At 51.8% G+C, this 23,269-nt stretch overlaps 1 protein-coding gene across 4 annotated transcripts in view; it reads left to right on the top strand.

The window, feature by feature from the left end:
* GGTA1 (glycoprotein alpha-galactosyltransferase 1 (inactive)) overlaps nt 1–23,269 on the top strand; it is a 52,705-nt gene that overhangs the window by 4,562 nt on the left and 24,874 nt on the right. For all 4 annotated transcript variants that reach the window (XM_045082337.1, XM_045082339.1, XM_045082340.1 and 1 more), the window contains one exon: nt 21,967–22,082. The gene's annotated coding sequence lies outside the window, so the exon portion shown is untranslated. The remainder of the gene's footprint in view (nt 1–21,966; nt 22,083–23,269) is intronic.

Below are 23,269 nucleotides of genomic sequence, written 5' to 3'. Positions count from 1 at the left end.
TCTCTGTGGCACATTTTGGTAGTTCTTGCAATGTTTTCATTATTTCAACAAACTCTTTCATTATTCCTATATTTGAGTTGCTGCAATCTCATGACATCAACTTGGTTGTTAAAGCAGAGGCAGGATTTGAGAGGACTGACTCCAATTTTAAAAGAAGTTCTAATGTGAACAAAATATTAGCAAATAGCATCTTGTGCTCTAGAGAAATCATTCACGAAAGCAAGAATCATTGATATAGAAAACTTCCCTCTTTTCTTGTTTTAAGAAATTGCTGAGCCACCCCAACCCGCAGCAACCAGTTAACCCTGATCTGTAGCCATCGGCATCAAGGCAAGACCCTCCTCCACCAGCAAAAAAATTCCAAATTGCTGAAAGCCCAGATACTGGCTAGCATTTTTTTTAAAGCAATAAGTAATTTTTAAATTAAGACACGTACGCTGTTCTTTTTATTTTTTTTTTAAAGAAATAATGCTCTTAATAGACTACAGTGTGGCATAAACATAACTTTTATAGGCATGAAAAAAACCCACAAAATTCATTCAATTCACTTGGTAGCAGTATTTGCTTTATTGCAGTAGTCAGGAATCGAACCTGCCGTTTCTTGGGGGTTTGTCTCTAACTCTGCTCTCTGGCAGGGAATGATGCTTGGGAATAGCACTCCAGGTAAGCACACATATTTGTTCATAACTCCCCAATACAAGTCTCCATTGACTTTTTTTTAAAATCTCTCAGAACGAGTCCCCTTTGCACGGTCTACTCTTTGGGACAGTTGCGCTCTCTGCAGGCATGGCAGTGTGCTTTCAAGTCCGTGTAGCTTTGTGCACACGGTCCCTCCGTCTGGCAGTCTCCCTGGAACCAAGTGTCTGACCCCGTCCAGGCAGGCAGTCCGACTCTTTGTCGTCCTGTACTTCCACGCCGCTGAGCCTGCTTCATTGAGGGGCAGTGCGCTCCCCCGGACCGCTGCTGCCATGGCTCCGTGCTCTCTGCTCCAGGCTCGTGTCCTCTAGTACATCTCGTCACTGGAACCCGGGCCTTGCCAGACACCGGGCCGATTGGGGTTTTGATTTTTCCCAGGCCCCACTCTGCCATCAAGGTATAAGGCCCCTTTGAATTTCTGCTCAGGCCTCAGTTCCTGAAACCTTCTCCTGGATTTAAGGCTCTGGGCTCTCTCCCATGCTGCCCGCCCCTGCTTGGAACACCCTCTTCACTTCCTCGCCAAATCCACCTGCAGACTCCTACTCATGCTTCACCACCCAGCTTGATCATAGTCCTTTCTGGGAAGCCAGTCTCTTCATCCTGCTTTCCAGGAGTCAGGCGCTGCCCTGCCCACCCCCGCCCTTCCCTTGCCTGCCCAGCTACCCTGGGGAACCTGCAGTTACGTTTTGTCACCTGTGGTCAGTTCTTTCTTCCTTGACAGAGAGCTCCCCCGGTGGTGAAGTGTGGCCCCTGTTGGCCCACTGCCTGACTTCGTATTCTTACTGGCCGTCCTCTGGCTCCAGGAGGAGCAGAGCCCCTCACCCCTTGGCGTGGGCCGAAGGTCCTCTCCCAGAAGTTTTATCTTTGCTCCTGGGAGAGGGAGGCCGGCTGAGTTCGTTGGGGAAGCCAAAGTGATGTAGATTGGGTCCATGTACCGAAGGCAAAGGGGTCGTCCTTTTGTGTATTTAACCAAGAATTCTAAAAGTCCTGTCCATTCAAAATAGAGGAAGTAAAAATATGTCATGTAAATCGCCAACCAGAGAGCTGACGTGCTCAGCTGTGCTTGTCCCGCCCCAGTGTGGAGGCCACGGACCTCGGCTGCAGGCTGGCGGACCCGGCTGGGGACGTTGCCAGGACACGCGCTCCGGCAGCCACTCTGCTCATTTTTGTTGCCAAACAGAGTTTCATAAGGGAGAGGTGGTGATGGCTGGGGGAGGGTGGAGCTGTGTGCTCCTGGGTTTTGTGCACCGGGGAAAGTCTGCTCCGCTGGTGGTGGTGGTGGTGGGGGTGCAGCCTGTGTCTTCTCTCTCGAGCCACCCGTGCTTGGCAGGTGGGAACAGCAGGAAAGATGGTGGTTCGCCCACCTGGGCCAGCCCCCACCTCGATGAGCGAGTGGTCTGAGAGGGAGGGGGAGAGCCCAGGGTCTGGACGGTCTGGGGAAGTGGGGGTGGGGGCAGAGCAAGGTTCCCGGGGGGATGTTGTCAGGAGGACTGAACAGTGCTGAGAGGTTGGGTGGAATGAGCCTGGAAGAGATCAGCTGGCTTCGGGCTGACAGCAAAACCCCGGGGAAAACAGAAAAATAATTATAGAATTATTATTAGCGTTCCCTATGCCAGTCGGCAGTTCGAAGAGTGAAGTCATATTTCCATCTTGCTTGAGGGTCACAAAAGCCCTGTGAGGGCAGCAGATTAGAAATTAGGTCCCCATTTTACGGAGGGAGGGGCGGACCGAGGGATGGGAGTTCTAATGTTTCGGCCAAAATCTCTCAAGAACCCATAGCAGAAGGGAGGCATGAAAGCCTAGTCCCGGCTGCAGACATGGTGTGGCTTGGAGACCCTGGTGGGGTACAGGCAGGGGGAGCGAAGATGGGTCTGAAGGTTCTAGGGTGTTGGGCATAAAGCCATGTGCCTCCCGGGACACGGCTGCTCCCTGGTGCTGCTCAGACAAATCATCCAGAAAGAGTGAAAGGCAGTGTCTGCACGAGGCCGGGAGACAGAGGCCAGGTCTTGGGATGAGTTCTCAATGGAAGTTTTAATTGCATTTGGGCTAGGTGCTCTTGTCTTCAGGAGACTTGCTTTTAAATGTGCACTTAGGGGGGCGCCTGGCTGGCTCAGTGGGTTAAAGCCTCTGCCTTTGGCTCAGGTCATGATCCCAGGGTCCTGGGATTGAGCCCCACATCAGGCTCTCTGCTCAGCAGGGGGCCTGCTTCCTCCCCCCTCTCTCTCTGCCTGCCTCTCTGCCTACTTGTGATCTCTCTCTCTGTCAAATAAATAAAAAATCTTTAAAAAAGTTTTTAAAAATAAATGTGCACTTAGGGGCAGGACGGTGGGAAGAGTCGGGGCTGAACGTGAGCTGATCTGGCCGTCCCCTGGACACAGCACACACGCTGCCAGCGGGAAGAGTGGTTGGGGGCCACAATCGGCCCCCAACTCCGCCAGCAAAATGGCCCGAGGCCGTGATCTAGCAAACTTCTCTGTGAGCAACTCCTGCTGTTAACCAGCAAGTCCAACCACCCTGGGCAATGAACACTCAAAAGTAAAAGCCAAGAAGGAGAAGCAGTCGTGTGCCCAGAGGGAGTCCACATTTTTGACCCCTTCTCGCCAGTTGGACACCAGGGACTGTGGCACAGGAGATGCACCTGTGCCAGAGACCGTGCTTTGAAATTAGCTATTCGTTCAGCAGCCACTGAACCACCATAAGTTCATTCGCTCAGTTATCCACAGGCCCAGAATCTGTTGGGCAGCTGCTGTGTGCTGGGCTAGATGCCTGGGAGGGAGCAGCGATCAGAGACACAGTCCCTGACCACAGGGAAGCTGGGATTCGGCTGGAGAGACAGTTGTTAAAAAGAAAGACTGCACAGCAAGGGTCGTGAAGGAGAAGCGCAGGGTGGGTTTCACAGGGGCCTGCACCTATCAGGAGAGGTGGTCAGGGAGGGCTTCCTTGAGAAAGTGACCTATAAACCGAGCCCCACAGGAGTTAGAGGGTGAAGAGGAAAGTGTTTCAGGAAGAGGGAAGAGGCCGTAAGAACCAATCATCCTGATATCCTGCTGGCTATTCCAGAACCTGGACAGCTTTGGTGCCCAGAGGCACCCAGAGAGGGCAGCAAGCCTACCATGACGGGCCTGCTCCCTGGAGGGATGACTTTGGGTTGGTAGCGTCTGTGTGCAGAACAGCAGCTGCCCCCCTGTCTCTTCCCTCAGGGAACCGCGAGTCCTCAAGTGGCCTTCCAGCTGTCCCCGAGAGGACTTGCCCGGCTTCTGTGGGGAGGGTAAGACACTTCTCCGAATCAGGGGTAGGGTCTTGGTGCACTGAGTTGACTAAGTCTGCGGTTACCTCTGCAGTGGTATTTTGTATGGCGACTTCTGTCTTCGTGTGTTAGCCAGAGCTGTGCAGAGGAAGGGCTGGGTAATATTCCTATGCACAAATTCAACTGAGTGCTTAAGAATTATTTTCTGGGCGTGCAAGTGCTCAGTAAATGTTTGAGGTTAATATACAGAGTAGCACCTGAGAACGTGTACTGGGCAGAGATCACGGTTGGAAGCAACAGCTGGAGATTCTAGATCACAGAGGCAGACAAGGCATGTGTCGGAAGGATTTCTTTTACCGCTCACAGTATCCCTGGGGAGGACAGAACACCAAGCTGACCAGAAGCAGTAGACGTGGGCCACCAACAACACAGTTAGGGTCCTGCCCAGGAGCTGATTCTAGCTCTTGCCGCCGCCAGAGCTGCTGTAACGTTTCCCAGGCTTCCGAACCTTCGTGCACTTCTTTGCGATGTCAAACCCCCTAACTGGCCAGGCCCAGGAGAGGCTCCTTTAATCCGGGGACACCTGGGTGGATGGGAGAGCGTCTGGCCCCTTCTGCTCTGGTGGCCGGAAGTGATTGTTGACACGAGGCTGAGAAGCCACAGAGTCCACCAAAGCCACGAGAGAGTTGGGGCACCCTCAGTGCTCTCGGGACCCTGCAGGCCTAAGGAGAGTCACAGGGCCATAGCTGCAGGAGGGAGAAGGCTTCTGGAGAGCTCTCAAAGGGGCAGCCTGGCCTTGGTCACCTTATCAAACATCTGGGCCTCAGCATTCTGTGGTGCAGAGTGGACTGGGGCGGAGTTTAGAGACAAACGTGCCCCGTGGCGTGATGTTCTTAAATGGGAACCCCCCCTTGTCGTTACACTCAGCGGAAGTAACTTCACTCAGCTGTTACCAGAACAGTTGTGCCCTCAAAGGAAGGAAACGTAACTTAGGAAAATCTAGAAGTCAGAAGTGGACCACAAACTTTCCTACAAACAGATTCTCTGCAGGGTTCCTTTAAATTTTTGCTGCCTCAAGATACTTCCCGTAAGAGTAGGACTTAAGTGACCAAAATTCAATCAACTGCAGGATGAACCCTCAAAAAGTCCTGTTGAAGAGACCAGCTCTTTTGCAGGAACAGACAGATCCATTTAGAGATCCTAGTCTGGCTTCCCTTCCTCACTGGGGAAGCCTTAAAAAAGGAAGAGAAAGTTCAGGCCCCGTGACTGGAAGCACCCCCCCTCACCCCCACAACCCCCCAATCCCCAGGAGAGTTGGGGCTGCACCACCACACCCTCTGGCCGGAAGAACACAGACTCCCACAGACACAGAACACCCGGGTTAGATCTAGACATGGAGGCAGGCTGGTGAATGTTTCATGACTAGCTCCTGGAGAATTGAAAAAGCCCTGATACATGGTATTTGCCAATTTCCACAAATATTTCCACCGTGACCAGTTTCAAGCCACCAGTTAAGGACTTGGGAGCATACTGTTAGCACTTGCCTCCATGTCTGCATAAGGTTGGTTGGAAATAACCTCAAGGGTATACCATGTAATAAAACAATTAGGAAGTGATGAGTTTTGATGATTACCTTTGTTCATAATACAATCATTTAATTGTAAGGTTACACAATTTAATTTTTAATGATGGCTGTGTTTAACAACTCACTTGCCAAATTCCTGAAAATTTAGCATTTGGCTCTTACAAGCCAACATGAGCCAAATTCAGCATGCTCCTGGCTTGGGAGGTCCCTGGGGACCACGGAGAAAGGCCAGTGCAAACAGGATTCCCAAACAGCCCTCCCTGCCCCCACGGTCAGTCTCAAACATGTTAACACCTTTTTTTTTTTTTTCTTTTTTTAAAATATTTATTTGAGAGAGTGAGCGTGAGGTTGGCGGGGCGGGGCAGAGGGAGAAAGAGAGAGAGGGGATCTCATGCAGGCTCCCTGCTGAGCACGGAGCCCCTGGGGCTCCATCCCAGGTCCCTGAGATCAGGACCTGAGCCTAGATCAAGAGTAGGATGCTTACCTGAGCCCCCCAGGCGCCCCATGTTCACATCTTTTATTTGCTTTATGACTCTTGAAATTACATCCTTAATTATTCGTTAATTATAATTATTAGTTTGATTTGCTTACCAACTGGAATGTGAGCTCTGTGGGAACAGAGAACCTGTTTGGTTCCCCGTCATGTCCCCAGTGCTTAGAACAGCACATCTGGGCCGTAGGCCCTCCGTAGTCGTGGATCCGTAGAATGAATGGAAGTAAGCCAAGGAGCCTTTGAGGGTTCACATCCTGCCTCTGCTATAAAGGGCATTTTTCCTTGAGCTTCTTCCTTTAGCTGCAAAAGAAAAGGGTTTGAGTGGAAACCCCTAAGGTTCTCCGCCACTATTAAAACATCTCTGTCGGGTGCCTGGGTGGCTCAGTGGCTTAAAGCCTCTGCCTTTGGTTCAGGTCATGATCTCAGGGTCCTGGGATCGAACCCCTCATCGGGCTCTCTGCTCAACAGGGAGTCTGCTTCCTCCTCTTTCTCTCTGCCTGCCTCTCTGCCTACTTGTGATCTCTGTCTGTCAAATAAATAAATAAAATCTTTAAAAATAAAGTAAAATAAAACATGTCTGTCCCTGAGAAAGACACCCCATCCACACGATGCAGCCAGTCAGGGCAGCTAGTGCAGGGGTTTTGGGGACCGTTGGTTTTATTCTTTTCTCTGCAGACAGCTTTTTTAACCCTAAGTGCCAGGGACTTTCCTTGAGCAGCATGAGTGGTTCCTGCCCGGCCTTCTGGACTGTGCTGAGAGAGCCTGTGCCGTGGCGGCTGAGACTCCAAGGCCAATGTCATTTGCCACTGGGTGAATTGCTCTCGGCTCAGGATGGCGGGTCTGCCTGGGTGAGTTGTTCCAGCAGGATCGGAGCCCAGACTCCACCTTGAACGCAGAGCCCACTGAAGCCACACGGGGCAGCTGCAGGGGGCAGGCTGTGACCCTGTGTCTCCTGCACCAGGCTTTAGGGCTTAGGACAGTGTGGAAGAACAGTCAGTCCTTCGTGGTTCCTCTGTTTCTAATCCTCCGTGGATGATACTTTGTTAAAATACAGTAAAATGAGTATTCTCTCAATTTCTTTGCCTCCTCATGCGGGAGAAAACAGCATCCTTCTGCAGGCCTAGCTCTGAGGGCCGCGGCTCTGGGGGACCTTGGCCCAGGCTCCTTTCATTCCCACAGCAGCCGGCGGAAGCAGCCAGTGAGGAAACTGAGGCCGGGCGTGGTTCCGGACCACTCTGTGAGGAGCAGAGGGAGGCAGCGCTGCCCACCCCTCCCATGCCCCTGGAGGGGAGAGACTAGCACTTCTCACAGGAGACAGACAGAGTCCTCTGTTGCCCGCTCCTTGGGGGCTGTGATGACTGAGTCCAACCTCCTCTTCACCTGTGATGTTCAGGACAGAGACAGGAACAGAGCTGACCCCACACCTGGCATCTTCTACTGCATCTCATCGATCTTCCCAAACAGCCATCCTCTCCCGGGTGAGTGGAGGGGGGCCCCAAGACCCTCCCCCAGCTGCTGAATCTGGATGCGCCCACAGACCTTCCTGGGGTAGCAGCTGGCCCCCAAATCCATCTGCTTTGGGGAAGCACGCTAGGACTTTCTGCCGTTGGCCCTACATTTCTCTTTCTGGGATGAGCTTCACTGCACCTGAGATGCCGATTGGCTTTCTCTGAGGCACGGGGCCGGGTGTGGCTGGCAGGGCCGGTAGGAGGGTCTGGGCAAGGTGAGAAAGGGAAGCGATCCCGAAGCCAGAGTGGTAATGAAACAAACACTCACGCTCCCCGGGCATTTCCTCACCTCAGATGCTGCCCGGGAGCTCTCCGGGAGGCCTGGCTTTTCATCAGCCAGAGAACCACCGCCCAGCTTTGCAAATGAGGAAATTGAGGCACAGAAAGGTGAAGACATTTCCTGGGGCCACATGGCAAAGGAGAGATTTGGGGACCCAGACACAGGCGAGGAGATGGTGCCCTTCATTGTGGCACCGCGCTGCCTTCTGGAATCGAGCGGGGAGCCAGTGCAGCTCCCACATCCAGGCCCGTTACTCAACAGATGGGAAACGCAGGTCGAAAGAGGGGTGGGAGCTTCCCTGTGGTCACATGGGGTGTGGGCCGGAGCCCAGGGGTCTTACCCTCCAGGGTGGGGGTGGCAAGGGAGGCCCAGATGGGCACCAACAGGGTGCCCTGCCCACACTGTTGGAGAAAGGTCTTGGGCATGGAGTCTTGGCTTTAGTAGAAGGTTCAGAAACTCTGTTTCTGCGTTAGTCCAGCCATGCTTGCAAGCAACAAGCTGGGTGTCCCATTTCCTGTGTCCAAGGTATTGCTCCCAGCAAAAGGCAAGGGGAGGAGGCAGCCTCCTTACTGGAATCACTATTGTCGAGGGTGGGAAGAGCCCAGAAGGTTGGACCTGAATGCGTCATTCTGGAGATGGGGAAAGGGAGGCCCAAGAATGCCAGAACCTGTTCTGCAAACTTGTCCAGTGCGCCGAACTCACAAAGGGTGTTGTGTTGGGTTGGTGGGTTGGTTGGTTGAGGGGATAAAATCAGAGAACGGGTGAGCTGGCAGAAAAATAATACGTCCCCTGTCCACCTCCCCTTGTTGTGTAGATGAGAACCTGAGGACAGCGTGGCCATGGGTGGGGACAGGAGGGTGCTTTCTGAAGCTCAGAGCCTCGAGAGGAACTTGTTTTTTGAAACATTGTACAATGAAAACCATTGACTGTCTCCTCTGTGCCGGCTGATTAATGATGAATCTTCCATCTCATGGTGAGGCGTGTATGCCTGTGTCCAGATAGAGGGGACATTGCCCCAAAGGAGAGGCATACACTGCTGCAAGGGAGATTAAAAATTTAACGGGGAGATGTCCTTTGGGGAGTGACACTGTCATCGAAGCCTAAAGGAAAGGAGGAGGGTGCGCAGGTGTGAGGGGGCAGGGAAAGGGGTCCCGACAGAGCATGTGCAAAGGTCTTGAGGCAGGAAGTGCCTCATTTTACAGATGAGGACGCCAGAGCCCAGAAATTGGCAACTTACCTAATTTAGTGTCTCAGAATCTTCCTGTTTCCTTTCCTGCCTTTTCTTGAAAACTTTTTCTAAAGAGAGAGGCAAGAGGTAAACAACTAGTGGACGAAGGAGTTAGTGGTGGAGCTAAAAGTACCAGGAACCCCTGCCCCCACCCCCAACCTCATCATGCCAAGGGAGTTTTAAAGAAAACCCTTTATCTGGCCATTCCCTAACCATGTAACCTTGAATAGAACAGATAGCCTCTCTGAACCTCTGTTTCTTCATCTGTGAAATGGAGTCCACCTTCCAGCTCTGAGGATCTCACGTGGACTCCAATGCAAGAACTTTGTGCCGGCCAGCGTTAGAGCTAGAGCTGGGTGTTGTGGGGGCTGCTGGGCTCCCGTCCCCTGCCTTCCAGGGCTGCTCCTGAACCCTGGGTCTGAAGGAGCCTCTGTTTACCCCACTGCTGTACCATAGTCCTGAAACCCGCCGCTCAGCATTAACTACCTTTGGTAACTACCACGCTCCAGTCCACCGCCAAGGCGCACATGAATCTTGAACGGTGAACTTCTGAGACAGAAAGGTAGAAGCCTGAGCACCTGCTGTGTGCCCAGCATCTCAGGGACACTATACATGTAACCCCTGCCACGGCCCTACAAGGTGGGGGCCTTTCTTCCCCTGGGTTGGGTAAGGACTGCCTGAGGTCCCATGGCCAGTGACAAGCCGCTCTGGGGTAGCCGGGGCCTCACCCTGCCCAGAGGGCCCAGGAGTCAGTAAAGGCGGGTGTAGCTGGATAGAGGGCACCTTGGTGGGGAGACCCATCAGCTGCTCTTCCAGCCAGGATCCTTTAAATATTTGGGGGCTGTTGGAGGAAATGGATTTGCAGTGAACACAGAAGGCGGGGCTCTCCTGGATTTGTAATTCTTTCTGCCCAAGAGTGTTTTCCAGAAGCAATAAGGGATAGAACTTGACTGGCGAAGTCGCTTTCCCAACTGGTGTGTGAATGTCCTGAAGAAAACATGGGCTGTCCCCCACTTTTCTGGGGTGTTCTTTCTCTTCAGTGTGTGTTTGAGCTTTCCCAAGCCAGACAGCTTTTGGGGAAGCTCGTTAGAGAATTATATTTTGGTTCTGTTTTTATCTGAAATTTATTTAAATGTAGGTGAGGACAGCTGTCTTAAAAAGGGGAAGCACTCTGCCTGTTGTTCATTTTGACTGAGTGGCTTGCTGTGTTCTTGAGTTGGCATCCTTGAACTTGGCTCCTTTTATTAATTAAGTACACAAAGTATTGCTTCCATTTCATAAAAGGCAACAATGCATTTTTGGAAAGTGTCAGAGAACCACCACCAGATTTACTTAATTAAGTGGATTTTTGTCCAGTTTTGAAAGTCATTTGCAAATGCGGGGAGGTGGAAAGAATAAAGTGATGGCTTTCCCACAGTCTCTTCACACAATTCACCACCATTACCACGTGAATCTGGTTCTGGCTGGTATTTTTTTTTTTTAAACCTTGGTGAAATATACATAATGTAAAACTTACCATTATAACACTTTCTGGGCGAACCATTCACTAGCATTAAATACGTGTACATCAGTGTGCAACCGTCACTACCGTCCATCTCTGGAACATTTCCATCCTCGCCAGGGGAAACTCTGTACCCAGAGCAGTAACTGCCCATTCCCTCCGCGCCCCAACCCTTGGCAACCTTCACTCTACTTTCTGTCTCTGTGAATTCAATGATTCGAGGCACCTCATCTAAGTAGGATCATCCAGTATTTGTCCTTTGGCATCTGGCTTATCTCATTGGGCATAATGTTTTCAAGGTTTATCCCTGTTGAAGCAGGTGTCACAATCTCCTCCCTTTCCAAGGCCGAATCCTATTCCATTGTATGGATAAACCACACTCTGTCTACCCATCCATTCTTCCATGGACATCTGAGCTGTTTCTACCTTTCTGGCTATTGTGAATAATGCTGCTTAGACTTTGGTGCACAAATAGCTCTTCAGGGGGGCACCTGGGTGGCTCAGTCTGTTAAGCCTCTGCTCAGGTCATGATCACAATCCTGGGATCCTGTCCCATGCCTGCTTCCTGCTCAGCAAGGGGTCTGCTTCTCCTCCCTCTGGCCCTCCCCTAGCTTGCGCTTTTTCTCTCAAATAAATACATAAAATCTTTAAACATAAGTAAATAAAAAACCAAAAAACCCCAATTACTCCTTCAAGTCCTTGTTTACAGTTTTTTTGGGGGGTATATACCCACAAATAGGATTGCTGGATCGTATGAGAATTCAATGTTTAATTTTTTGAGGACCCACCATACTTGTCCTACATTTTGATATATTAGATCCAGAGTTGAGATCGTAGTCTATGTGTATTTTGGTGTCTGGCATTCTCATTTAATTTCCCATTTTATTAACTATTCTTCAAAAACAATGTTTCTTTAAAAGATCGTGTAATATTCCATTGCATTGCTGTTCCCACGTTTCTCCCTCCACTCATTGATTTCTGCTCTGCAGCAAACGATTTTAAAATGCCTAACCCCGGTGAGCAGGCTCGTGCTGTGTCCCTACTTGCCGGAGGAATACGCCACAAAAGTAGGTTGTTGCCTTTAAGGAATTTAAAAATTTCTCCTTGGGGATTCTTGGGTGATCATCCAATTCCGTGGTTTTAAAAGTTCTTTGTAGCCAAGGAAACTTTACGGCAAACAAAATAGCACACGGAAGCACAGCATACGATAACAGACAGAGAAAAGGGGAGGTGATCCAAGGAAGGGTGGCCTGGGGGCTCAGAGCCCTGCTCTCTCGGCCTCCCCATCTCCCTCTTGTGATTCCCGAGGGCCTTTGGGAGATTCTGGGGTTCTCTAGAACACAGTTGGAAAAAATACCAGGGCGACCCAGTGCCTTTATTTTAAAGAAGAGAAGACATTTTGAGCAGGGAAGGGACTTGCCCGAGGACAAGTTCATTTTTGTACTTCATTCAGTCTTTTTTTTTTTTTTTTTCCAACACATGGCACTTACTGCTTGCATGTTGGAATCACTTAGAGAGCTTGTTAAAAATACAGTTTCCAGGGCACCTGGGTAACTCAGTGGGTTAAAGCCTCTGCCTTCAGCTCAGGTCATGATCTCAGGGTCCTGGGATCGAGCCCCGCATCGGGCTCTCTGCTTTGCAGGGAGCCTGCTTCCTCCTCTCTCTCTGCCTGCCTCTCTGCCTACTTGTGATCTCTGTCTATCAAATAAATAAATAAAATCTTTAAAAAAAAATACAGTTTCCAGGGATTCTTCTGGATTCCAAAGCAGTAGATGTGGGAGAGAGCAGGACTGGACCCTTCGCTCCCCCGTCCACACCGGGGGTGCTCTCATTCTAGCCCCCTGCATTTGCACATGCTTGTCCTTCAACCCATGGATACTCCTCCCCATGCAGTCACCCTTCAGACGCCGGGTTCGAACGGAGTCCCTTCCTCTCTGAAGCCTGGCACACAACCCTGTGTGGTACACCTTCCTCCTTCCTCCTTGACCCCAAAACAGAACCTCCCCACTTGCATTGATTTCTTATCACTGTAGGCAATAATTCCTTTCTTCAAGGCCTGGCTCCCCCCACTAGAATGTAAGCTCCTTAGGGAGGCTGTGTATAATTTCTGCATTCTCTACAGCTCCAGGCATACACTGGGTGCTTTGTGATTCTTGATGGGCTGGCATTGAATCTGGTACACACCCCATCTCTGGAGGATAAAAAAAAAAAAATCAGATAGCTGCAACATATGGAAGGTCAGATAGCCTATCGGAGCAGTGCCAAGACTGGCACTGGATGTCCTGAGGCTTGGCCCTCGGCACTGGCCACCTGCCAAGGAGGACAGCTGTCTGGTCTGGACAGAGAGCACTGGCCCCAGCTGCCTTATCCCTGAGTCCTATAATAGCCCAGATTTTCCAAAATTTAGAGAGCTCTGCCTGCCTGGTGATTCAGCGTGCAGGTTTGGATGCCTGAAATTTGCTTTATGAAACTTCAGCATAGGTAGGATCGGATTTCATCTGAGGCAGTGCACAGATGCTAAGAAGGCAAGGCTAGCGGGGGACGGCCAGCTCGTCGACCCTCGAGGATGCATAGCTGGGGCTGGGGGTCAGCCAGCATTGTATCCAGAGGCAGCTGTCACAAACCCGCCTGGTATTCCAGTTTGTGATCCACCAACTGACGCTTTTCTGATGAGCACACTGGATGCTAAATTTTCTTTTTATTGGGGAAACAAGTGACTTGTTTGTTTCAATGAGGAATTGTTATACATGGGCTCATACTACTGAAATTGAAGTATTTATGGTTGTTTATGGTATTTATGATGTTCAGATGGGCTAAAGGAGCAGTGATTCACTCCTGGCCCTTGCAGGAAGATGGCATAGGGTCCCTTACTCTGCTTGCCCTGTCCTAGCCAGGAGCTCTGGGTTCTGCAGGGTAGGTGGGGGGATCGAATCCTGCTTCTGGAACCCAGGCACGTGCCTCCACCCTGGATTCCTTTGGCATCTGGGGAAGCCCACAGACCCCTGAGAATGTTTTAAAATCTGAAAAATAACAATAAATGAGATTATAGCAGAAAGGACTCAAGTTGAACTATCGTTATTAAAATACTAAGAGCAGAGGTCGAGTTTCAGCTCAGAATGAGAGGTTTCCGCATCTGCAGAATGGGGGTGATTCGTACGTGTTTCAGAGTTGAGTGAGAACTGAATGAGTGTAAAGTGCTTAGAACACAGCCTGGCATATTGTGTGTTCAATAAAGAGTAGCATTTGCTGCTGCTACAGCTACTATTACTAGTTATTGTATAAAGTACTTATTCCTGCTCTTCGGAGCTCACGATATGGCTTGGGAAACGCTATACATATGAAGTAGTAATTAGAAGGAGAAGTTCAGGTGCAGAAGGAAAGCTTGATAAAGGGCCAAGGGGAGCTCCAAGAGAATGCCATGGCTCCGGCTGAAGGATTACAAGTAGTGGCTAAGCTTTCGGGCCCACCAGGCTTGGATAGTTCTGGCCCGGCCCTTAGCTGTTGGAGCTGGGCAAGCCATATCATCTCTCTGGGCCTCGATTTCCTTCTCTGTAAAGTGGGATAACAGTAGAACCCACTGTGAGCCCTGCCTCCTCGTCTCCTGTGATCACTGAAGGTGACCGTGTGGTCAGCCCAGTTCCGACCCCAGGAGGCTTCCAGGGCTGCTTGGCACCCTGGGTCCTTGTCCCTGGTCAGTCTCTCCCTTTCCCCTCCCAGCACTCCTGGCACCTGCTGCTCACCTGCGGGCTCTCAGGTGCAGTCTCTCTTGCTCTTATCAAATGATCTAGCTATTTCAGATAGGGGGAGTCTGTAGACAACAACCCATTCATCTTCCTTATTCTTTTCAAAAAGCAGGTGAACGTTCAGCCATCATTGGGACTTGAGGAGAAGATTTCTCCAGGGCATTGGAGAACTGTTCTCACCTCCTCTGCCTTGTGTGTGGCCATGCAGGGCTCTTAGTGATGAAGAAGGTGAGGTTTTGACAGGGAAGAGGGTAGACCAAGACCTCGAGAGTCGCCTACTCTGTGCAAGATGGGCTGCATATCTGAGTCGGGATGGAGTAGGTTATAGCGAGAAGTAGCCCCTCGAGGCTAGGGACCAGACCCATAGAGGTTTATTTCCTACTCTAACAGATACGGTATCCAGGGTCAGCTGGTGGCTGTGTCCCTCACGGCCTGGGAACCAGGCTGCTAGAACACCTTCTTGAATATACTCCATGGCACAGAGACAAGAGAGGGGGTCTTTCTCTGGCTATTGAATAGCCCACTCTTACCACATTGGGCCGATGAGTCGCGAGTCCCCAACCACAAGGGGACCAGGAAGTGAAATCCTGTAGTGAAGATGGGGAGCTGGAAATATTTGGTGGGACAGCATTAGTGAGACCTGGGCAGTGGGGGGTGGGGGGTGGGGGGTTCCCTTCTGTGCCTAGCTGAGGTAAGCAGCCCAGGTGGTGTAGACAGAGCAGCCTATGGACTTTGCATTGTATGTCCTAGGAAACCACAACCCGATTAAAACCCCAAGGCCACGTCTCAGCCCCAGACAGAAAAACAGAAAGGCACACATGGCTGCCGTCATGTCTGGAGAGAACAGAAGCAGAAACTCAAGTGAAGAATGGACCCGTGAGGAGGGCAGGCAGTACCTCCTCAGAGCTCCAGGCCCTAAGCGTACAACCAAGGCCAAGGCAATGGGATTGAACTGGGCTTTCACACCACATTCTTCATAACAGACTCATGTGATGTGGCCTCAATGGAGCTCATATTTACAAAGTTTTGCTCCATTTCTGAGCTGTTTTATGTTTATGCGTGAGGATGTTTTTTTTCTGAATTGGTTGCCTCTCTTAGCTTCAGCCCATCCCGTGCTCACCTTTTCCCAGTGACCTTTCTGTCAGAAAGCCCACCGTTGGCATCCCCAAATCATTCAAGAGCAGTGGGGCCAAGGGAGGGGAAGAACAATGATGTGGCCATCGCTGGCAGAGGCTTCTGGAGTTTTCTGGGCCACAAATAAGGAAAGTTGGGAAGAAGACTGTTGATGGCGGCCTCCAGCCCCTCCCTGAGCCCTTCGATTTTCTGTGCTGTGGTTTAGAGGCATCTTGTCCTGGAGAGATGCCAGACACCTGGGTAGCAGCCCTGATGTCATGTCATTGCCAGGCGGAGCAGTCATTTCCCTTCCTCAGAGCCTCAGTTTTCTCAGCTACAAAAGGCTCAGGAGACAGGGGGCATGCTTAAGGGTAGAGTGACCTTGGGTAGTAAGGATGTTCCAGCAGCCCCATGGGCAGGTGGCTTGTGAGACTGTGTTCCGATTCTTCCAGAAAGCTGTGGAGCTCAGAGTACGGGAGTGGCTGCGTGTTGGGGGGCTCCTTTGTCTTTCCTGTGTTGGGACATTCACCTCGATCACAGAATGCATTTGGCAGCGCAATACTTGGATTCTGGGCTCAGCTTCTCTCCAGAGCTCCATGGGAGTGAGGCCATATTGGCTAATCCTTGTAGACCTAACAGGCTGAGCAGGGCCAAGTGGACACGAAATCAGTACTTATTTTATAAATGAATAAACAAGGGACTACATCATTCCCTTCCAATTTGACTGAAGCAGTGACCTTCAGACTTCCTATGGGCCAGAAGCAGGTTGGGAGAAACTGGGTTTGGCTCCATCCAAACCCAGCTTCTGGCCCAAGTTGAGTCTCCTTGGGCAAGTCCCCAGATTCCTCTACTGGTGGGAGGAGCAGTACTCACCCTGCCTCATGGGCTAGGGAGGCTCCAGCAGGTGGGAAGATTTGAAAAGGCCCCATCCAAAGGACAGGCTGGTTGTTTTTAGGACCCAGGAACATGGCAGATTCTTTGGGAACACAGAGCAGGGGATGCTATGAGCTGGAGAGTTCTGGAATAATCATTATTAGGAATTAAGTAGCTGCCACTGAGCACTTATTCCAACATCAGGCCCTGTGCCACGCACTGTTTGTGTACCCTGTCATTCACCATGGTTGAAGAGAAAGGCGTTGTTACTCTCATTTTACCGGTAAAGGCAAAGCACAAGTGATAGAAACGGGGACGGTAAAAACAAAGGAACAGGAGACAGACTCCTAGGGGGAGAGGAGTGCTGACTTCTTTCTGCCAGTGGTCGTGCGCACGGCCTGCCTCTGTGCCAAGGCCAGCACGGGTAGCCTGACGGTAGAATCAGGAACTGATACCTGTAAACAGCATTTGGCATTTGTAGGTACACATATCACCAGATATGGACTTGGAAAAGTGCAGGCAGCAGGTCTGATTCAAGCTGTGCATAGCTACGTCCCAGCACAGTCCCCGGTACGGGGGAAATGCCCTTCACGTGTGTATTGCTGGAATGAACGCTGGTGGGCATGGCTTTGCTGAAGTGTGAGAGGAAGAGCGTGTTTGCTTGCAGAGGAAAGAGTTGGATTTCCGAGGAGCTGTCGGGTTCGGTGGGGAAGGCACGGCTCTGTGGACAGAGAGAGCTTATTGGCTTTGTGATCTTGTCTGTGTTACTTAACCTCTGAGCTCCAGTTCTCTGCCTGGGAAATGGAGAGCATCATCACTGATCAGAGTAAGGATCAGATGAAATGGCGCATGTAAATGAATGATATGGTAGCCTTTATCCTTACTAATAACATTCTAGGAAGCAGAGATCAGAGATCGGTGACACACTGAAAAGATGTGCTTTAAACCATCAGAAAAGTCTAGAGATGGGACACCTGGGTGGCTTGGTTGGTTCAGTGTCTGCCTTTGGTTCAGGTCATGATCTCAGGGACCTGGGATCGAGCCCCACGGCGGGTTCCCTGCTCAGCGGAGAGTCTGCTTTTCTCTCTCCCTCTCCCCCTCTCCCCTGCTTCTGCTCCCTCTCTCTCTCTCTCTTTCTCTCAAACAAATAAATAAAATCTTAAAAAAAAGAGAGAAAAGTCTAGAGATGAAACAGTTCCCCATCACTAGAAGCCTTTAAGCAGAGGCTGTCTGGTATGCATGCTGTCAGTGGTGAACAACTTTTGGGGACAGGCTGGCTAGTGAGACCCTGGGAGCATTGACAGATTACCACTGGCATAAAAGCCAGAGGGACTTGAACTCTTGCGGATGAGAGTGACTTGTTAATTTCTCTCATGTCACCTGGCAGACGTCAACCAGCCAGGGCAACACACAGGGGCAGCGAGGCTGGGACTGGGAGCTGGCCCCTTGAGACGCAGGCTCTGCCGGTGGGAGGGAGAAGAGGACCCGGGCAGGGGCCAGCCTGAAAACCTTTCCTTCTCTCCCCGTGCTATGCTCGCTTGCGGGAGGACCTCCCACCGCAGCTGAGGGAGGCGGAGGCTGCTTGGAACTTGCCTCTCGGCGGTTGTGATCTCAGCCAGATGAAGCCGTGGATTAGGCACACCTGTTGGCTCTGCGCCCCACCCAGAGTGCCTTTCTCCAGCCAAAGGCTGGGGCCTCCCCTTCTGTCTCTGGTGTTGGGAGCCCCATCACAGCCTAGGGCTCTGAAAGCCCCAGCCGCCCCCTATGCAAGGGTCTGCAGCCAGAGTCTGTGGCCGGGTTGGAGGGGGGCCGGGATGCACGCAGAGCAGGAGACCCTAGCCCAAGCTTTTCATCTGCCAGGAGGTGGAGGGTTAGGGGGAGAAGGGGGGGAAGCGTGGGAAACAACCCACACATGCAGGGAGTTGCCTGAAATGGGACGCAGAGCCAGGACCAGAACCACCTCTGGGGTGGCGCTCCTTGCAATTCTCAAGACAGCAGCCACCTTGCCCAGACACATGTGTGTGGCCTTCTCCTCTCGTCCAGCGGCCAGGGGGCCCTGAGGGGGTCCGACGAGAGCTGGGACTCCAGATGTCCTCACCGGTCTCTGCCTGCTGCCCTCCCATGGCTGTCTTGGCTGCCAGGGTCCTCTCGGGCTGTTGCAATTCCTTTTGTTCCTGGCTTGACCCCCTCCCACTCCCCGCCCCCATGCCCTGCCTCTTAGCAGTGCCCGCCTGGTTTCAGGGCGGTGCCTATTAGGAATGTCCCGCTTTGCCCTCTATGCTGCTGGGTTGAGCACTCACCAGACCTGCCCGCTCTTGCCTGTGTGCTGGCATCTCCCAAACTGCACCCCTCCCGGCCTCAATCTCTCCAGGACACCCTGCTGAGTGGGCTCCAGCAGGTTCTTCGAACCTGAGGCATATAGGACAGAACTCAGCAGCTCCCCAGACTCCCACCCTTTGCACTGCATTCTTCAGAAGCACCAGTACTAGTCCACTCCGCTGCTGCACCCAGGAACCTGGGCACCAGCCGAGGGCAAACTTGCAAACGGCAGCGAGCGGCTGTTTCACCGGACTCCTGGTGCGGACACTGACCTGGGCCCACGCTGGACACCCAAGCGTCGACACCTGCAGTAGCGTGGACTGCACTCGTCTCCGCCTCGCTCCCTCCATCCCACCGCTCACTGCCAGCAGCGCTCGGATCACGGCCGTCCACTTTTTAGAATAGTTAACATTTACTGAACACGCAGGTGCCAAGCCCTGTGCGACGCATGCGGCGTAGCCCACGAGATGCACAGAGCATCAGCTGTTGTTTCGCTTTGGTACAAAACGAAAGTTTTGATGAAAATGAAAGTATCTGCCCACAGAGTTGACGTTCTGGTAGAAGCAGAAAGATACTTTGAAGAAAAACAGGGGGCGACTGGGAGGCTCAGTGGGTTCAGCGTCGGCCTTCAGCTCCGGTCATGATCCCAGGGTCCTGGGGTCGATCCCTGCATCAGGCTCACTGCTCAGTGGGGAGTCTGCTTTGCTTCTCCTTCTCCCTCTGCTTGTGCTCTCTTTCTCTCTGTCAAATAAATAAATAAAATCTTAAAAAAAGAGAAAAGATAAATAAGGAACCTACAAAAAGAAAGTCATTCTAAATCCAGGAATTTCTCCCCCACGAGGTGACACTTAAGCAAAGCTGAAGGAACATGTACTTCACGTAACCCAGTTTGCTGTGTCACTCCCAAGAGAGAATGTCTTTTGTGACTGCCCTAAACGAACACTCCCAGCTTGCAAACATTTGGTCTGTAGGGTTGTCACGGACGCTTAATCCTCATTCCTCTGCAGAGATAATCAGGGTGGGATCTTGACCTTCATTTTTCCCAGCCAGAAGTGGTCTTGGGTGCTGGGCCAGGCCTTCCACACCTGGGCTGCAGTCACCTTGGCCATAACTCTGAGGTCCCGCTATCTTCTGCCTCGAGGTGTGGCCGGTGGACAGCTACCGCATGCTCGCTGCTAGCTCCTAGATCCATGGGCTGCCAGGACCAGATGGGCCCTAGTTACCATGAATGAGGAGATGAAGCACCCCGGCCAGGCCCTGTCTGAGCTCTTCCCTGGGTGGCCTCTGGCCTCCTTCGAGCAGCACAGCTGTATGGCCCGAGGCTCATTTGCTGGGTTTTTTCCTTCTCAATTCCAGGAGTGACCACAAGTGTATGCTCCTTTGTTTTGAGAGTCTGAGCATGACCATAGATCGGGGAAGGAGGAAGACCATACCAGAACCTTAAGAGCTGAATTTTCTGCCTTCCGGGTTCGCACACTTAGTCAAGCTGCTATTAGCCAGCCTGGAGCCTGTTAACCCCACGGCCTGCAGAGCATCTCATGGAGGCTGCCAGGGGAGAAAGAGCAGCCCCGGACTCACCAGCTGGGGACCTTGAGAAAATCCCGGAGGCTCCCAGAGCCTCCTTCTGTTCCGACCACTCTGTTGGTGATTCTGAGGATCACCAGGAGGGGCTGCCTTGTCATCTGAGAAGTGGGGCCTATGAGAAGTGCTTGTGTGTGAAAAGGGACCAGTTTATCTTAGCCTCCAGCCTCTGTGATCTTTCCTGTTTGCATTGACCATGGCTCCAGGTCTCTGGATCGTTGAATGCAGTAGATCATCCCTGGACCCTAGTAGGGAACTCAGTGGTGCTCAGTAAAGGTAAATGGAAAAGGCACATTCATGACAAAGTTTCACCAAGTGGCCACACCTGTATAACCACTACCCAGCCCAAGAAGCAACAGGACCAGCCCCCTAGGAACTCCTCTGGGCCCTTTCCGACTCTCAGCCAACCCCGTCCTTAACTTCTAGCACTGCAGGTTGGTTTTGCCTGTTCTTGAACTTTAAATAAATGAATTCACCCAGGACTCCTTTCTCTGGGCCTTGTGTGTGTGAGAGTCACCCTGTCAGTCTTAGCAGCTGCAGGTGGCTCGTTCTCATCATGGTGTGCAGAATCGTACTCTAGGACAGGACTGAGCTGCTCTGAGGATGGGCCTTAGGGTCGTTTCCAGTTTTTGCTGTGCTATGAACGTTCTGGTCCCGTGTCTCTTGGTGAGCTTACAGGCTTTTTCTTTTGTATTCAGATCTAGAGCACAATGACTGGGTTGCAAGGCACACCTTTGTTCACAAGCACATTCTTGGGACTTCCAGACCCTAAACACTGTGGCCAACCAGCTCATGCCCCCTGAACAGGGGGTGTGAAATTTGGTTCAGAACAGCAGTAAGAGGCTGGACTTGACTGGACTCCTGGACTTTGGTCCCCTCTCCCAAGTCTGGGGTTTCCAGAATGTCCTCCCAGGAGGCATGTGGGGCCCCTCAGGAGGGTTGGAATGGAGGCGGGGTGGGGGGGAGCTTGGGGCGGGGACAGGGACGTGGGGGCTCTGAGCTTCATTTCCCTGCCTCAGCCAAAGCACTCTGTGTGCTGTTTTGCATAGCGGTGTTCTGAGAATGACTTCCTGTGGGCTTTTTGTTGTTGTTGTTGTTTTTTAATAAAAGTTTGAGCTGTTTCAGTGTTTGAAAATCCACTGCACTAAGGTCCTTTCCAGCTGGAAAGTTCTATTTTGGGAGCAGGAGGTGGGTGTAGGAAGGGTTAAGCATTATTCAGCCAAAGAGCAGGGTTGGGCCTCAGTGACCTTTTAAAGTTCTTATAGCTCGGTTTTCGATGCGGGAGATCTCATAACATTCTGTAAAAATAGTGTTCAAACGAAACAACTTCCGAAGTTCAAAAGATGTGGAGGAGAGGCTTAACCTTGAGGAACATCTAGGTAGCATTTCGACAAGAGTGTTGAGGACTCTCCCCCTTGTCCACCCACCCCTGCATTTTTTTTTTTTTTTTAACCTCTCCATTGGCTCTTTATTCTAGTAGTCACTTGGGGACTTCTGGGCTCAGAACAGTTCCCATTTTTGCCAGGGAGTGGGCAATGTGAGCAGCCTGCAGGTTCCTCTCAAGGTGGTGGCCTTCTATCCTCCAACACTAGGCTTAGTTTGGGCCTGTAGTTTCACGGGGTGAGGGAGGCCCGGCCACTCGTGGGCCCAAAGAGAAACATCTCTGCCTTGGCATGTAGCTCTGAGTCGAGGCCTGATAAACAGCCCATTTCCCGGGGCCAGCAAGGAACAAAGCCCCTGGCTGCGGCGGGATCCGTCTACCCCCCTCTTCCTGAAACAGCTGTTTATTCTTTTGACAGGAGTTGGAAGGCTGCACCTTCCCTTCCTCCCAGCCCTGCCTCCTTCTGCAGAGCGGAGCTCAATAGAACTTTGTTGTTTTGCCTTTTACTCTGCGGGGAGAGAAGCAGACGATGAGGTATGTGAAATGTTGAAATTATTTGCTTCTGCCTTGTTGGGGTCACTGGGGAAGGTGCAAGCAGGCTCCGAGGCATGGACCCACCTGGGGGAGGAAACTTGCTCTCCCCTTGACCTCTTGCTGGTGCCCTCAGCAGTCCCAGAAGAAGACAGAGTCTTCCCTTCCTGCTCTAGAAGCTGGAGCCGTGGGACGCTGGCTCAGGGATTCACTGTAAGCTCTTTATTTTGCTCCCCCAGGGGCTGGCTGGCTGGCTGGCTGGCGTGGCTGCGGCCTAGGCTTTTCTCTCTAGGATTCCAAGGGCTGTGCAGAGGCTGGAGGGCCCGGGGCTGGTGTTGTGGGTAGACCCAGAGCCCTCCCACGGCACTGCACACTTCATTTGCCATATTTCTCTTGGGAAAACCCTGGCATGGTGACTCCTGGGCCAGGCAACAGGGACAGGCTTGCTGGATCCAGGCCTTAAGAGTTCCTGAAGGGGATTCAGGAAAAGGCACCACAGAGGTACCTCAGGGAACAGGTTGTTCCGTTTGTGGTGGCTGGAGCGACAATTAGTCCTGTGTTTAGTCTGAGACCTGACTCTTCATTTCCTCTGCCTGTGTTTACTCTGAGCCTCATAATGGAAAACATCACTGGAAACAGCCTTCTGTAAGCTCCCCCCACACACAGATTGTTCCATGTTTCTTCCAATGGGGAACATTTCCGTGTAACACCCACCATCGCCGCGGGGTTTTCAGATCAAGGGGCCCTCTCCCCTCCTCACCCCCAGGCAGCCTCCTCTACTGAGAGCGGGGCCTGGGAGACAGAGGGGCTGCTTTTCAGACTCCCCTTCTGGGTGAGTGCAGTGACCTCAGTCTGTGTTAAAGCTGTTTGCTCAGCTAGAAGCCGCTACTCTGACCACGATGAGGGACGAGCGAGGTAGAGCGGGTGAGGAAGGACCCACCGGGCACACGGGAGGAACCTAGAAATGGCAGCGCTGCTCAGCCGGTGCTCACCGGCTGGCCCCAGGAGAAGCCGGCCCCTCAGGGAGTCCAGCCTGTGAGTGGCCAGCTCTGGATCCGTTGTGACTCAAGTGATTATCAAGAGAGACAAGAGGAAAGGATATGTCAGAGAGCCCCAGGTGATCAGTCTTCATGCTTTTTGAGAAAAGAGAATCAAAAGGGTGGACACTGAAGCCTGACTCCCTGGGCCTG

Source organism: Mustela putorius, unplaced genomic scaffold (genome assembly GCF_011764305.1).
Source record: "Mustela putorius furo isolate JIRA1106 unplaced genomic scaffold, ASM1176430v1.1 tig00000596_pilon_pilon_pilon, whole genome shotgun sequence".
Lineage (NCBI taxonomy): Eukaryota > Metazoa > Chordata > Mammalia > Carnivora > Mustelidae > Mustela > Mustela putorius.
Note: the sequence above shows the minus strand (reverse complement) of the source record. Positions and strands in the feature narration are given on the sequence as shown.